The sequence below is a fragment of the Chlorocebus sabaeus genome, chromosome 3 (assembly GCF_047675955.1).
Source record: "Chlorocebus sabaeus isolate Y175 chromosome 3, mChlSab1.0.hap1, whole genome shotgun sequence".
Lineage (NCBI taxonomy): Eukaryota > Metazoa > Chordata > Mammalia > Primates > Cercopithecidae > Chlorocebus > Chlorocebus sabaeus.
The window spans coordinates 11357066-11371290 of record NC_132906.1 but is presented as its reverse complement, the minus strand read 5'-3'; the positions used below and the strand labels follow the sequence as shown (position 1 = coordinate 11371290).

General features: G+C 38.4%; 1 protein-coding gene across 6 annotated transcripts in view; it reads left to right on the top strand.

The window, feature by feature from the left end:
• Window positions 1–14225, top strand: part of N4BP2L2 (NEDD4 binding protein 2 like 2) — a 97155-nt gene that overhangs the window by 55163 nt on the left and 27767 nt on the right. For 3 of the 6 annotated variants that reach the window (XR_012091865.1, XR_012091864.1, XR_012091859.1), the window contains one exon: window positions 5404–5451. The exons of the other annotated variants lie outside the window; for them this stretch is intronic. The gene's annotated coding sequence lies outside the window, so the exon portion shown is untranslated. The remainder of the gene's footprint in view (window positions 1–5403; window positions 5452–14225) is intronic. 6 annotated transcript variants of the gene reach the window in all.

Below are 14225 nucleotides of genomic sequence, written 5' to 3'. Positions count from 1 at the left end.
CCTCCTACCTTGGCCTCCCAAAGTGCTGGGATTACAGGTGTGAGCCACCATGCCCAGCTCTTAGTTTTCTTCCTGTTTCTAGTTTGCTAAGGGTTTCTGTCATGACAGAATGTTAGATTTTGCCCATGTTTTTTCTTGCATCTTTTGAGATGATGATTGATGATGTGGTTTTTATCCTTTGTTCTACAGATATGGTTTACTACATTAATTGAATTTTGGATGTTAAACTAACCTTGCTTTCCTGAGATAACATAACATTTGGTCATGGAGTGTAATCATTTTTTTATGTAACTAGATTTAGTCTGCTGTTTTTTGAGGTTTTTGCATTCATATTCATAGGAAATATTGGTTTGTATTTTTCTGTTTTTGTGTGATGTTTTTGGTTTTGATATCAAAGTGATACTGGCCTCAGGCTAAATTGGGAAGTATTCCTTCCTCTTCTATTTTTAGAAGAGTTTCTTAAGAATTCATATTCTTCTTTAAATGTTTGATAGCATTCACCAACGAAGCCATCTGGGCCTGGGCTTTTTTGTGTGTGTGAAGTTCTGAACATCTTTTAAAATATAGTTTACCTTCTTTTCCAGCTGTTCTTCATTTACTTCAGGAACTCTTCTGATTTTGTGTGGGTAAAAAATAAATGACTTTAATCTTATTTGACAAGAATAATAATCATGTTATACCATTTTCAATAACAAAGTAACAAGGAAGGTGAGAATAAAGGAAGGAAAGAAAACAACATATTTCTATTGAAATTTTTTGAGGTTAGCCTGTGACTATAATAAAATTATTTTGTAGCAGCAAACGAATATGTCAGTTTGCACAACTCTGTAGAAAACAACTATTTTGTAAGCTGAAAATTTTCAGCTTTCTAAGTATTCTTTATAAATGTCATGTTCTTATGCTTTTAATTTTATGGCTAAAGGCTATTCATACTGTGGCAATAATTTAGTTATGAGGTTATCTAAGTAGAAATAATTCAACATATTCTAACAGTATTTCATATACTTAAGATGAAGGCAAAATTGTATCTTCTAGCTGTTTTTTAAAAAGAATTACAGCCGGGCATGGTGGCTCACGCCTGTTTTCCCAGCACTTTGGGAGGCTGAGGCTGGTGGATCACTTGAGGTCAGGAGTTTGAGAACAGCCTGGCCAACATGGTGAAACCCCATCTCTACCAAAAATACAAAAATTAGCTGAGCATGGTGGCGCTGTTCCAGTAATCTCAGCTACTCAGGAAGCTGAGGCAGGAGGATCCTTTGAACCCCGGAGGTGGAGGTTGCAGTGAGCCGAGATCGCATCATTGCACTCTGGTCTGGGCAACAAGAGTGGAACTCTGCCTCAAAAAAAAACAAAAACAAAAACAACAACAACAACAAAAACCTACCCTAGATCCATTTTTAAGAAGAAAATGACTTTATTAAAGATGAAAAACCTTTAGCTATGTTTTTTCAAGTTATATGTTTGCAGTTAAATGCAACTTATAGCACGTCAGACTGTTTTTTCTTATTCTTTTTAATTTATTTTTTATGTATTTATTTTTTGAGACAGAGTCTTGCTCTGTGGCCCAGCCTGCAGTGCAGTGGCATGATCTCAGCGCACTGCAGCCTTGACCTCCTAGGCTCAAGCAATCCTCCCATCTCAGTTCACCCCCCAGGAACTAGGACTACAGACGTGTGCCACCACACCTAGCTAATAATACTTGTATTTTTTGGAGAGCTGGGGTTTTGCCATAATGCCCAGTCTGGTCTCAAACTCTTGGACTCAAGCGCTCCTTCTGCCTTGGCCTCCCAAAGTGCTGGAATTATGTAAGTTGTGAACCACTGGGCCTGGCCCCGACTGGTTTTTCTTGTCTTGTCTTGTCTTTTCTTTTTCTTTTTCTTTTTCTTTTTCTCTTTTTCTCTTTTTCTTTTTCTTTTTCTTTTTCTTTTTTTCTTTTTCTTTTTCTTTTTCTCTTTTTCTTTTTCTTTTTCTCTTCTCTTCTCTTTTTTCTTTTCTTTTCTTTTCTTTTCTTTTCTTTTCTTTTCTTTTCTTTTCTTTCTTTTGTTTCTTTTCTTTCTTGAGACAGAATTTCACTCTTGTTGCCCAGGCTGGAGTGCAATGGCGTGATCTCAGCTCACTGCAACCTCCACCTCCCAGGTTCAAGCGATTCTCCTGCCTTAGCCTCCCCAGTAGCTGGAATTACAGGTGCGCCCCACCATACCTGGCTAATTTTGTATTGGTTTTCTTAGACTAAGACATACACAACTCCTGAAAGAGCCTAGTAGTATCATTCCCAGCTTGTAAATGTATTCCGTAATGGTGAGGGGTGTTAGCAAAAAACAAAACAAAACAAAACAAAAAACTGTAGCATAAAATTACTAAATGGTTATTATTTTAGAAATTAATTTTTTAAAAGTAATCATGCAGTGCTGTTATCCATTCCTGCTCTACCCCCATACAGTAAGTATAAATAAAGATCATCTGCCATATTCCTATCTTTCACCGTGTGCTAGTCTGGAGGCCAAGATGTACTGAAATTTAGTGATGTACAACCTACAAAAATTAATTGTATTTTTATATACTAACTTAGTCTTACTAAGTAGTTATAGCAGGAAATACTCTGAAGCTTACCTTAATAGCTTTAATGAGGAAATTTTAAATAAGAATATAGAGGTTAAAATAGGTTGAAGAAAAATATTCTGTTCATCAAAGGCCACCTGCATTTTTTTTTCTTTTTTGAAAATGAGATGACACTTCTCTGCCCTTATCTGTAGCATATGAACTTGACTTAGTTTTCCAGTTGCCCTGATAGATTTGCTTTGCCCATCTACATTTTCCCACAGTACTTGTCTTCAGTTGAACCCATTTGTGAAAATACTAGTGGTGAATTATAGCCTCTGGCTAAGTGTGAGAATAGGGTTTCGCAAGTTAAGATTTCATTTGACTAATAAACATTAGTGCTGGGCTGTAAGTAAACTAATGGACCAAATATAATGGCTACTGCTTCAGATATCAGTGTTTAAGTTTACCACATAGTGAAATAATTGGATGAAAATTCATAGACATTGAAAAGTAATTGAATTTAGAGCACACTAGAATTTAAAAAGTCTGAATAAGTATGTCTTAGTTTGAAATACAAACAAACTAGTAGTAGATGGAACCAAATACCAACCCAAAAGGTAATATTGTGATATGAAATTAGCGTAAGAGAATTTTAAATTTTGTAGCCAAAATAAAACATCTAAACATTCTTAACAGATGAAATAACATGAAAACCTTTACAAAATGATGTCTTAGTTTTATAATCTTTCCTTTTATTCTCTGGGATTCAGAGTAGAAGCAGTCTTTTTCTCTTTCACCTACTGATGGGAAAACCGTATGAAATATGACTGTAAAGAGTCTAAGGCCAGGCACAGTGACTCACGCCTGTAATCCCAGCACTTGGGAGGCTGAGGTAGGAGGATCACTTGAGGTTAGGAGTTTGAAACCAGCCTGGTCAACATGGTGAAACTCTATCTGTACCAAAAATACACACACACACACACACATACAAAATTAGCTGGGCGTGTAGTCCCAGCTCCTTAGGAGGCTGAAGTAGGAGGATCACTGACTGGAACCCAGGAGGCAAAGATTGCAGTGAGCCAATATGGCACTACTGCACTCCAGCCTGGGTGACAAAGTGAGACTCTGTCTTAAACAAACAAGTCTAATTACAAGTAATCAATTTAATTATAATCACACTAGGTATGTAAACCCCACTATAACAACTCATTGTATATAGTCAGCTAAAATATATTGTGTCATCTTAAGTATAATGATAACCTGATAAAACAACTAAACCTAGTATGAATAAAAATTTATTTAACAGATAACTATTGATCACCCATTATGAATCAGGCATTGGCTAGGATCCTGAAGGGTATTGCTTAAGTTTTGTATGTCTTTTATTGACATTTTACATGCAACATTTAAGACATACAAAAAAGATAAGCATAAGCCAATGGTGTTCATTTATTCGTAGGCCAGCTACAAATATAGTTGAAAGCCCCCATGTACCATATACCCTGGAAGATACAGGTAACAGAGCTCTGAAGGTTTAAAGTATAGGTTTAAATTAAAAGTTGAAATTATTTACAAGAGTATATACTTAAATTTTGAACTGTAGAATACTGTAAAATTCATTACACAAAACAAAGACAGTATAGGCAATATTTGCGTCTAGTTCCCAAGGCTAGAATATGACAGGGTCGCCATCTGCATTCAGATATAAAGTTCCAGAAACTGGACTAGACTGAGTCAAGTATTTACAGAATAAGAGTTTGAATAACAGTCAAGAAGCAAAGCTAAACAAAAACCAGGAAAACTGGCCTTGAATGTAAGATTTGAGGTGTGAATTAAAGCCATGATCTTATAAGCCACAACCAGAGACTTACCCCGTTTTTGGATCATGGACTACTTTCAGAACCCAGTGAAACAGTTCCTCTGCCTATAAACAGTCCTTGCAATAGTCCCTCTTCCATTAAAATTACATACATGTACGTACATATACTATTCAATTTGCGGGAGTTCAAAGATCCTCTGAAGTCTTGAATATCTGTAAGTGGATACTGGTAGTCAGCTTGGGGTGGAGAGAAAGTGATTTGAGTTAGGAGACTAAGTAATGTGAATGAGTCTGAGACTATAAGGTGAAAGTAGGATGATAGTGTCAATCAGTGAACTTCAAACTAGTCCACAGAAGAGTTCAGGCAGATAGTGGGAGGCTGTATAAGTGGAGCTTTGAGTATGCTGTCTCTTCAACCAGAACACTTCCCTTCACTTTCACTTGTTTGTATATGTGGCTTTCATTTAAAATTTTGATTAATAGATGTATTTTAATCCTAAAGATATTTAGGGGACTTTTAAAGGCAGAACACAATCTAAAAAGTGCAATCTTTTTTTTTTTTTTTTTGAGATAGAGTCTTACTCTGTTGCTGAGGCTGGAGTGCAGTTATCTCAGCTCACTGCAACCTTTGCCTCCTGGGTTCAAGTGATTCTCCTGCCTTAGCCTCCCAAGTAGCTGGAGTTAAAGGTGTGCACCACCATTCTTGGCTAATATTTGTATTTTTAGTAGAGAAGGAGTTTCACCATATTGGCCAGGCTGGTCTTGAACTCCTGACCTCAAGTGATCTGCCCTCCTCGGCCTCCCAAAGTGCTGGGATTACAGGCGTGAGTCACTGTGCCCGACCTAAAAAGTCCAATCTTTAGGTACAAAAAACCTTTTTGAGTTATATTAACTATACAATCTCGGAGAAATCATACTCTATGAGTTCTTCAGTCTATAAAATGAAAATAATAGTACCACAGTTGTGAATTTGAACAAGATGATGTTTATGAAAGCACCTTAAAAGTTGTGAAGCACCATCTAAATGTTATTTCCATTTTCAGGTGTGACTGAAGAAATATCAAATGTTTCCTAGTAAGACAGCAACTCAGGTGAGATGGAAACTCTAAGTAATGATATAATGGATCTAGCGTCTGACTTTCAAAGATTAAAACTATGTCTAAAAAAGTCTCTTTATTGTTGAAGAGACTTTAAATATGATGCCATCCAACTAACTAGTAAGTGGTTGAATTCTCACCAAAATTCCCTGTCAAGTGGACTTTTAATCTGGACTCTGATACTACTTTCCTTCTGCCTGAATTTCACTCTTTACAATTGCTTTAAATAAGGTTCTCCAGGTCAAATCTCTGTTTTTGTTTCTTTGAAAATATATTTATTTTGCTCCCCTCTGTGAACAATATTGTCAATAGATATAGAATAGTAGGTTGACAGTTCTTTTCTCTCATGACACTGAAATTATCATTCCACTGTCTTCTTCCTCAGTTGTTACTGATAAGAAGTCAGCTAGAAGTCTAATCGTTGTTCCTGTGAAGATAGCCTGTCATTTTCTGGCTGATTTTAAGGCCTTCCCTTTGACTTTAAATGTTTTGAAGCTTCATTATAATGTGTTTAAGTGAGGATTTTTTGTGTCTTTATCTTATTTCGGATTTGCTACTTTATTTATTTTTTTGTAATCTGGGATGGTGTATTTCATCAGTTTTGGAAACTTACCAGTGATAAATCTCTTGAAACATTCACTCTGTCTTATTTTCTTCTCTCGTTGTCTCTCAGTCTGAGTCTCTGTCTCTCTCCGTGTCTCCCTGCACTCCCCTTTTCCTGAGACTCCAATTGTATGTTGATCTTCTCATTCTCCCTTCTGTCTCTTAATCTTCATATTTTTTATTGTTTTATTTCTTATTGCTGCTTTCTGGATATTTTCTGCAGATGTCTTTTTCCATTTACTAATTCTTCCATTAGCTTTCCTTAACTCATGACCTTGTTTGTTGACAAGGTTTTTTTCAGTAATTAATATTTTTTCATATTTATACATTTTGGGAATACTTTTACTTTTTCTTTCTTTTTTTTTTTTTTTTTACTTCTGAAGAAAAAACAAAATTTCATTGTTTTAATAATTACTTGCGGGGTGCGGTGGCTCACGCCTATAATCCTAGCACTTTGGGAGGTCGAGGCGGGCGGATCATGAGGTCAGGAGATCGAGACCATCCTGGCTAACACAATGAAACCCCATCTCTACTAAAAATACAAAAAAAACCAAAAAAACAAAATTAGCCAGGCGTGGTGGCAGGTGCCTGTAGTCCCAGCTACTTGGGAGGCTGAGGTGGGAAAATGGCATGGACCTGGGAGGTGGAGCTTGCAGTGAGCCCAGATCATGCCACTGTACTCCAGCCTGGGCAACAGAGACTCCTCAAAAAATAAATAAAAAATAAATAATAAATAATTACTTCAAGATATGAAAACACTGATAACTAGATTTCCTTTACATATTTATCTTGGCATGTAGAGTAAATATGGCCTACGTTACGTTTTCAATAATATAATGGTTTTTTTTTTTTTTTTTTTTTTTTTTTTTGAGACAAAGTTTTGCTCTTGTTGCCCAGGCTGAAGTGCAGTGGCATGATCTTGGCTCACTGAAACCTCTGCCTCCTGAGTTTAAGTGATTCTGCTGCCTCAGCCTCCCGAGTAGCTGGGACTATAGGCACCTGCCACCACACCCAACTAATTTCTCTTTTGTATTTTTAGTAGAGGTGATGTTTCACCATGTTGGCCAGGCTGGTCTCAAACTCCTGACCTCAGGTGATCCACAGCCTCCCAAAGTGCTGAGATTACAGGTGTGAACCACTGTGCCTGGCCAATAATATCGTAACACTTTTCCTACTCTTTGAATTCTGTCTTGTACAGTCGTACTTGCTTTTTTGTACTTCCGAAATCACCAATTATATTCTTTCTCGGTTAAATCTCTATACACAACAGACAGAATTCTCAGACCTTCTATGGCAAAATATTCCAGATGGGTTAATGTCTCCTGAACAAATAGAGAATCTTCTGAAAGTCTCTCATAAATCACTGTATCAACCCCTTTTCAGTAGAGCCAGACCAGAGCCATCCCATAGGGGTCCAGACAATTATAGACATCCTTTCTCTATTACTAGAAAACTCCAGGACATTAAGAATTTCAAAAGTATTTTTCTCCTGTAGCTTCTATGGTGACAGTATGGTGTTCTTATACAAAGAACAAGCCATGTTCTTTTGCTCCTTTCACTAAAGCTGCTTTGGCTGGGGAGGAAGCCTGGTAGATTATATTATTTCCATCTGTCTCTGGAATAACAGTGTGGTACACAGATATAGTCTTTTGTGGGATGACCATTCTAAAAGTTCTCCAATAATTTGGAGTCATAAAATTCACAGGACTCTGGGATGGAAGAAGATGTCTGACCATAAATTGCACCTGCAATGGTACACTTCTTAAATGTCCTAATATTCCTGTTTTATTAGAAAATAAATGTTTTACCTGCCCAAGTTCTTCACTGAGATTGAATGTTCTGGCCATGGTGTAGACATTATTTACTTTATAATACATATCTTCATCCCAGTGTATAAACTGGGCCTGAATATATTTCACAATTTTCCCACAGCGAGCAGCAGACTAATGGGGATGAGGTTCTGGTACAAGATGATGAACACCAGTATGTCAAACAATGACTTGGGAGCTGGAATCAAGGACATGACCAAGAGCAGCAGGAGCAAAAGGGAGATTGGCACCTTGGTCACTTTCTCAACCTTTGATCTCTTAAGAGGTGATTTGACAGAATTCTGCATGAATTTTGTCTCAAATCCAGCGTAAACAACTATGCCAATAATCTACTGAGTATTTCTCAGCTGTGTACCTCTTAACAAGACCTGGTCAGGCCCAATTGGAACAGAGCTTTTATCACTTAGGCTCAAGGTTCCAGCAAAGCTATTGAAATGATGATTAGGTCTATTTTTCCAGATAGGCTGAACAATCGGTTTTCCGATTGCATTCAGCCTGTTTCTGGCAAAGCCTGCTCTAGCTTTAGATCTGTCTCTCCATCCAGATGAGGTGTTGCTATATAACAGTCGGCTGAGGTTCACTGGAAGACATCAGCACTCTGTCCGTAGGAAGGAACTCCCAGTTCTTTGTATTAACTATTTTGTCTGCCGTATGTCATTTACAGTCTTCTGTAACCTCTTTGATCCCTGAAATCAGAGGCAAGAGAGTTGTATATTTTCCTGTTGGAGACACATCTGGAATTTGCTGCAATACATTAATGAACAAGAAAGCATTGGCGGCTTTGGTAAATTGCAGATACAGAAACTCAGGGAGAAATGACCACATGCTGTACTTCGCTGTGCTGATGAAGTTTTTGCAGAAAATGGTTCTTAAGGGGGTCATTGATGTAAATGGTGCAGTCTTTTGGCCCTTCTATGCCTTGCATAGTTCATAGCCAAGGCATCCTCTCCTCCACTTTCTGACTGCCCAAGGAGAAATAAGTAGATCTCAGACTGCTCAGCCGGTGTATGATAGTGGCAAGAGTACTATTGGTTACACATTTAAGTTCACTGGTAATCCCCTAAGGCAGAGCTCCCTGGCACAAGTGCTGGGGCTCAGTGTTCCTCTTCACTAAAGGCATGGCTCACAGTCATATAATCGTTGACTGCAGGTTGCAGAAATTTCCCTCAAGTAGCATCACTACTTTGGCTCAGTTATCAGTAGTAGTAACAGCAATCAAACTGAAATGGTCTGTGTTCCCGCTGGGGCTGCACTCGAGCCCCATGGTCCTGCCGCAGCCACCTTGCACCACACTGCCGGGGTACTTTTTCAACTTTATTTAGTTATTATTTAGAGTTTCTTATTCCCTACAGTCAGTTTAGATGTATCTTTATAAATAGTGAATGTAGTTATTTTACATGCTGTATATCCACAGTACTTCAAGTCTGTTTTTGCTGTTCCTTGTTCATGGTTATATGTTTCCAATGTATTCAGTTATTTTTTGCTTTGAGCTACTCATTTTTCTTGGAATTTTATTTGTATCAGTATTTTTGAGCCCTTGGATAAAAATAGATTTCTCCAGCAAGGATTATGTTTACTTCTCCCAGGTGCCGGGCAACAGTAGCAGCTGAGATCGTTCTAAATTACTGGTCTGCAGTTTTCTAGACTATACAGAGAGCAGCTTGTGAGGGATGGGTTGTGGTTCCAGATCCTTAGATGTGATGTTCCCTACCCTAATCCACTCAGCATCAGAATTCCACATAATTTATTTTTCCTTGCAGTTTTGTTTGGAGGCTAGAGATAAGTTTCTGTTCACTTGTAGACAAAAGCGAAGAAGCCCTTTGAGGTCTCATTGTTATTAGAGAGGGAGTTGTTATTGGCCTGCTTCCTTACCCTGTTACTTGTGCCCACAAAAAGCCCTAAGTCTGCAAAAACCCTGAAGATCCAGTTCATCTGGTTTATCAAATGTTTTCAAAGGCAGCTGAGGTCAGCTGACCCTTCTGGTTTCCTGCCTTCAGGAATCCTGGGAATTCTGTAATTTTTCAGAAGCTCATCAGTGCATTTAGAAAATATTTTGCAAAAATGCTTAATCCAGGATTTAGTTGTTTGATCCTGTTACCTACTTACTATATTCCTGGAATTCTCCTCAATACCATTTTAATGTATCCAGATAGACAGAATTGCACGAAATACTTCACCTCTAACAAGATATGTCACGCCTTTTGTGTGAGAGATTCTTGTTCTATCTTTCCTGCCCTTCTCCCTTTGCCGTATTTTTCTTATCTGTCTTCAACTCATTTTTGTTGTAGTGTATGTGACTTCATAATTATATAGGAGTTAAGAAATTACTTAGGCAGATAGTAGGGGTATGGGAGTCCTCGATAAGGCTTTTCTTTTTAATGAAAAGCAGCCCCTAATTATTTTCCTTTCTAAGGAAGAGCTGCAGACATAGACACTGGCAGTTGTGCCAATCATGTTCAAGATGGAGGCTCCATCTTCCCTTCTCTTTGTCAGCCAGGTGTACAGAAAAAAGCAGACAAGGTGGCACCGATCAGCTGGAATGTCCATTTGCACAATAAGATCAGTGTGGGGTAACCAGCCTTCCCTGGGCACTATGTAGATGTCATACCTGATTAAACCAATCTATGAGCCCTATGTGAATCATACACTACCTCCTCAAACTGGACTATAAAGCTTGGAACATATGTGCTAGCCAATCCTTTTTCTGTTTGGAGACCCTCTCTTGGATGACCTGCTTTCTCATTATGAGGAAGCTTTTTCTCTCTCTCTCTTCTTTTTTTTTTTTTTTCTTTTTTTTTTGGGACGGAGTCTCGCTATGTCGCCCAGGCTGGAGTACAGTGGCGCAATCTCGGCTCACTGCAAGCTCCACCTCCCGGGTTCACGCTATTCTCCTGCCTCAGCCTCCCGAGTAGCTGGGACTACAGGTGCCCGCCACCACGTCCGGCTAATTTTTTGTATTTTTAGTAGAGACAGCGTTTCACCATGTTAGCCAGGATGGTCTTGATCTCCTGACCTCATGATCCAACCGCCTCGGCCTCCCAAAGTGCTGGGATTATAGGTGTGAGCCACCGCGCCCGGCCTCTCTCGCTTTTCTTTTTCTGTTTAACTTTGTGCTCCTAAATCCGTTCCTCATGTGTGCCCATGTCCTGAATTCTTTCTTGACCTTGACCAAAAATCAGGGTATATACCCCAGACAATGGAGCTGTTTCAGTAAGCCACCATAAATCATTTCTTGATTGTGCAGATAAATAATTTCTTTTTAATCTACATTTGCTCTGACCTGGGCAAGAACAGACTGAGGGAATTTATCTGTTGTGCTGATTCTCAGCACTTTTGGATATGAGAATACTTTGTAATGACAAATTTTAACAGTTTCTGCATGGTGACAGTATAATTTTAGTGTCCAGTGATGAAAAATACATAATCACAGAATGCTAAGTGACACTTTTTAATTAATCATAACCTCATCTATATAGTTATGTATAATATTAACACAGGTATATGTGACAGGTATTAGACATTTTTGATGCACATATGGATGCATAGATAACGCACAGTACTCCATTGTCAGGGGCTCACAGGAAGAAGATACTCTTTCAGATAATCCTTTAAATGCTACTTAAGATTGTATTAACTTTTTGTTAGCCATGTGACTTTTTAAAGTCAAAGTAAATGTAACACCCCTAGCTTTTTTATCACATGGTCTATGGCTAAATCACATTTTTATTTTAGTGTGGGGGCTGGGTGGTGTCTCACTGTGTCCCCCAGGCTGGAATGCAGTGGCATGATCTCAGTTCACTGCAACCTCTGCCCTCCCAGACTCAAGCAATTCTCCTGCCTCAGCCTCCTGAGTACCTGAGATTACAAGCACATGCCACCATGCCCGGCTAATTTTTTTGGGTTGTTTTGGTTTGTTTTTTCAGTAGAGATGGGGTTTCACCATGTCAGCCAGATTGATCTCAAACTCCTGACCTCAGGTGATCCACCCACCTCGGCCTCCCAAAGTGCTGGGATTACAGGCGTGAGCCACTGTGATAGGCTGCTAAGTACATTTCTATCATATATATTTGTATAATTGACCGTGATATTTTATGGATTTGTTTGAATTTTTCCAACTTTTTATTAAGGAAAATTTGATATGTAAGGAAAAGTTAATATATATAATATAATAGTAATAAACTGTATATACCTTCTATCCACATTCAAAATCATTAACATTTTGCCATTTTTGCTTTATAGATATATGTATATATGAATATGTATGTAAGTTTACACATTTATTTACTTGCAGAACTATTTGAAAATAAGTTGCAGATTTGACCTTTCACTGCTAAGTGAAGGCATTCCTAAGAATAAAGGCATTTTCTTTCATAACCATGATACCCTGATTATACACAAGCAAATTAACAAAAATTCTATAATAATTCAAATTTCTGCCATTGTCACAAAACTATTTGTAGTAAGCAGAAAAATGCTTCCCCTGTACCCAGAGGTATCCACGTCCTAATCCTCTGAACCTCTGACTATGTTACCCTACATGGCAACTGGGGAATTAAGGTTGCTCATCAATTGAACTTAAAATAGTGAGATTATACTGGATTATTTGGTGGGCCCTTAAGGACTCTTAAAAGTGGATGATAGAGGCAGAAAAACAGAGTCAGAGGGAAATGTGACTATGGGAGAAAGGCACAGAGAGAGACAGTGTTGCTGGATTTGAAAATGGAAGAATACAAGCCAAGGAATGTCAGTGACCTCTGGAAAAGAGACTGGAAAGGACAAGGAAACGGACTCTCCCATATACCTTTCAGAAAGCAACCTGTCCCTGCTGAAACCTCGATTTTAATCCAGTAAGACCTGTTTTGGACTTCTGACCTATAGAATTATAAGATAATAAGCTCGTATGATTTTAAGCCACCAAATTTGTGGTGACTGGTTACAGCAGCAATAGAAAATGAATACACTGTTTTTTGTAGCTTTATTTTTTTTCTCCCCAAACTAGGATCCAGTCAATGTTCACACCTTGTGTTTCGTTGCTTCTTATCTTTGGTTGTTTCTAAAAATAAATTTGATAATATATTTGATTTAACCTATCAAAATATTATTTCAACATATAATAAATAATTTTTTTTTTTTTTTTTTTTTTGAGATAGAGTCTCCTTCCATTGCCCAGCCTGGAGTGCAGTGGCGTAATCTTGGCTCACTGCAAGCTCCGCCCTCTGGGTTCAAGTGATTCTCCTGCCTCAGCCTTCTGAGTAGCTGGGATTACAGGTGCCCACTACCTTGCCCAGCTAATTTTTTGTATTTTTAGTAGAGATGGGGTTTCACCATGTTGTCCAGGCTGGTCTCGAACTCCTGACCTCAGGTGATCTGCCCACCTTGACCTCCAAAAGTGCTGGGATTACAGGCGTGAGCCACCACGCCTGACCAGTCTTTTAAAAATTGTTAATAAGTTGTTTTACTTTTTAAAAATCATACTCTTTGAAATCCAGTTTAGACTTACAACACATCCCAATTCAGACTAGCCACACTTCAAGTGCTTAGTAGCTACATATTAATTAATGACTATTGTATTTGTCGTGCTCTACATATTTGGAAATTGCTTTACTCTCTAAAAGGCAGTTCTAGCAGAGAGGGATGCCTTCCAGGCTATTTTCACTTTCACTGAAAGTGCTGGGTAAGAGTGGCAGAGTAGGAGTCAGGAGATGGATTCCTCGCCTAGGCTCATCTAGCTTCATCTCACAGGTGTGACCTTTCTGGACCTTGATTTCTTCATCTTCAGAATAAAAAACTTTGGAATAGGCCATATTTGAGGCAGAGCTCTAGGCCAGGTGGCATATCTGTTACTCTAGGGAGGAGCTTTTCAGGTGTTGTGGGTACCTTTGCTTTGATCAGTGCCAGCAGGTGATGAACGTGCCTTCATTGGTCAGCTCTTTAGACTTCCCTTGAGTGTGAGGGGAAAAAGAAGAAACTGTTCTTCATGCTTACCAGTGGCATTATATATGAAGAAAAATAACCAGCACAGCAAAAAGGAAGTGTTGCACTTTCAGCCACTGATTCTGCAGCACCAAATGAGTAAGAACCAGAAAGTGGAATCTTCTTAGTATTGACGTTTCTTTCTCTGAGTGACTGACTCAGCATTTCTCTGTATTTTTTTAGATTATATTTTTAGGACAGTTTCAGGTTTATAAAAAACTTGAGCAGAGTACAGAGAGTTCCCATATGACCTCCTCTTGGTCACTTGTGAAGTGAACAGTCCTCCACCTTTTCTTATTAATCCACTCATTACGATGTTGTCTTTAAGAGTTAAGGCCAGTTGTCTTATAGACCATCCTATTT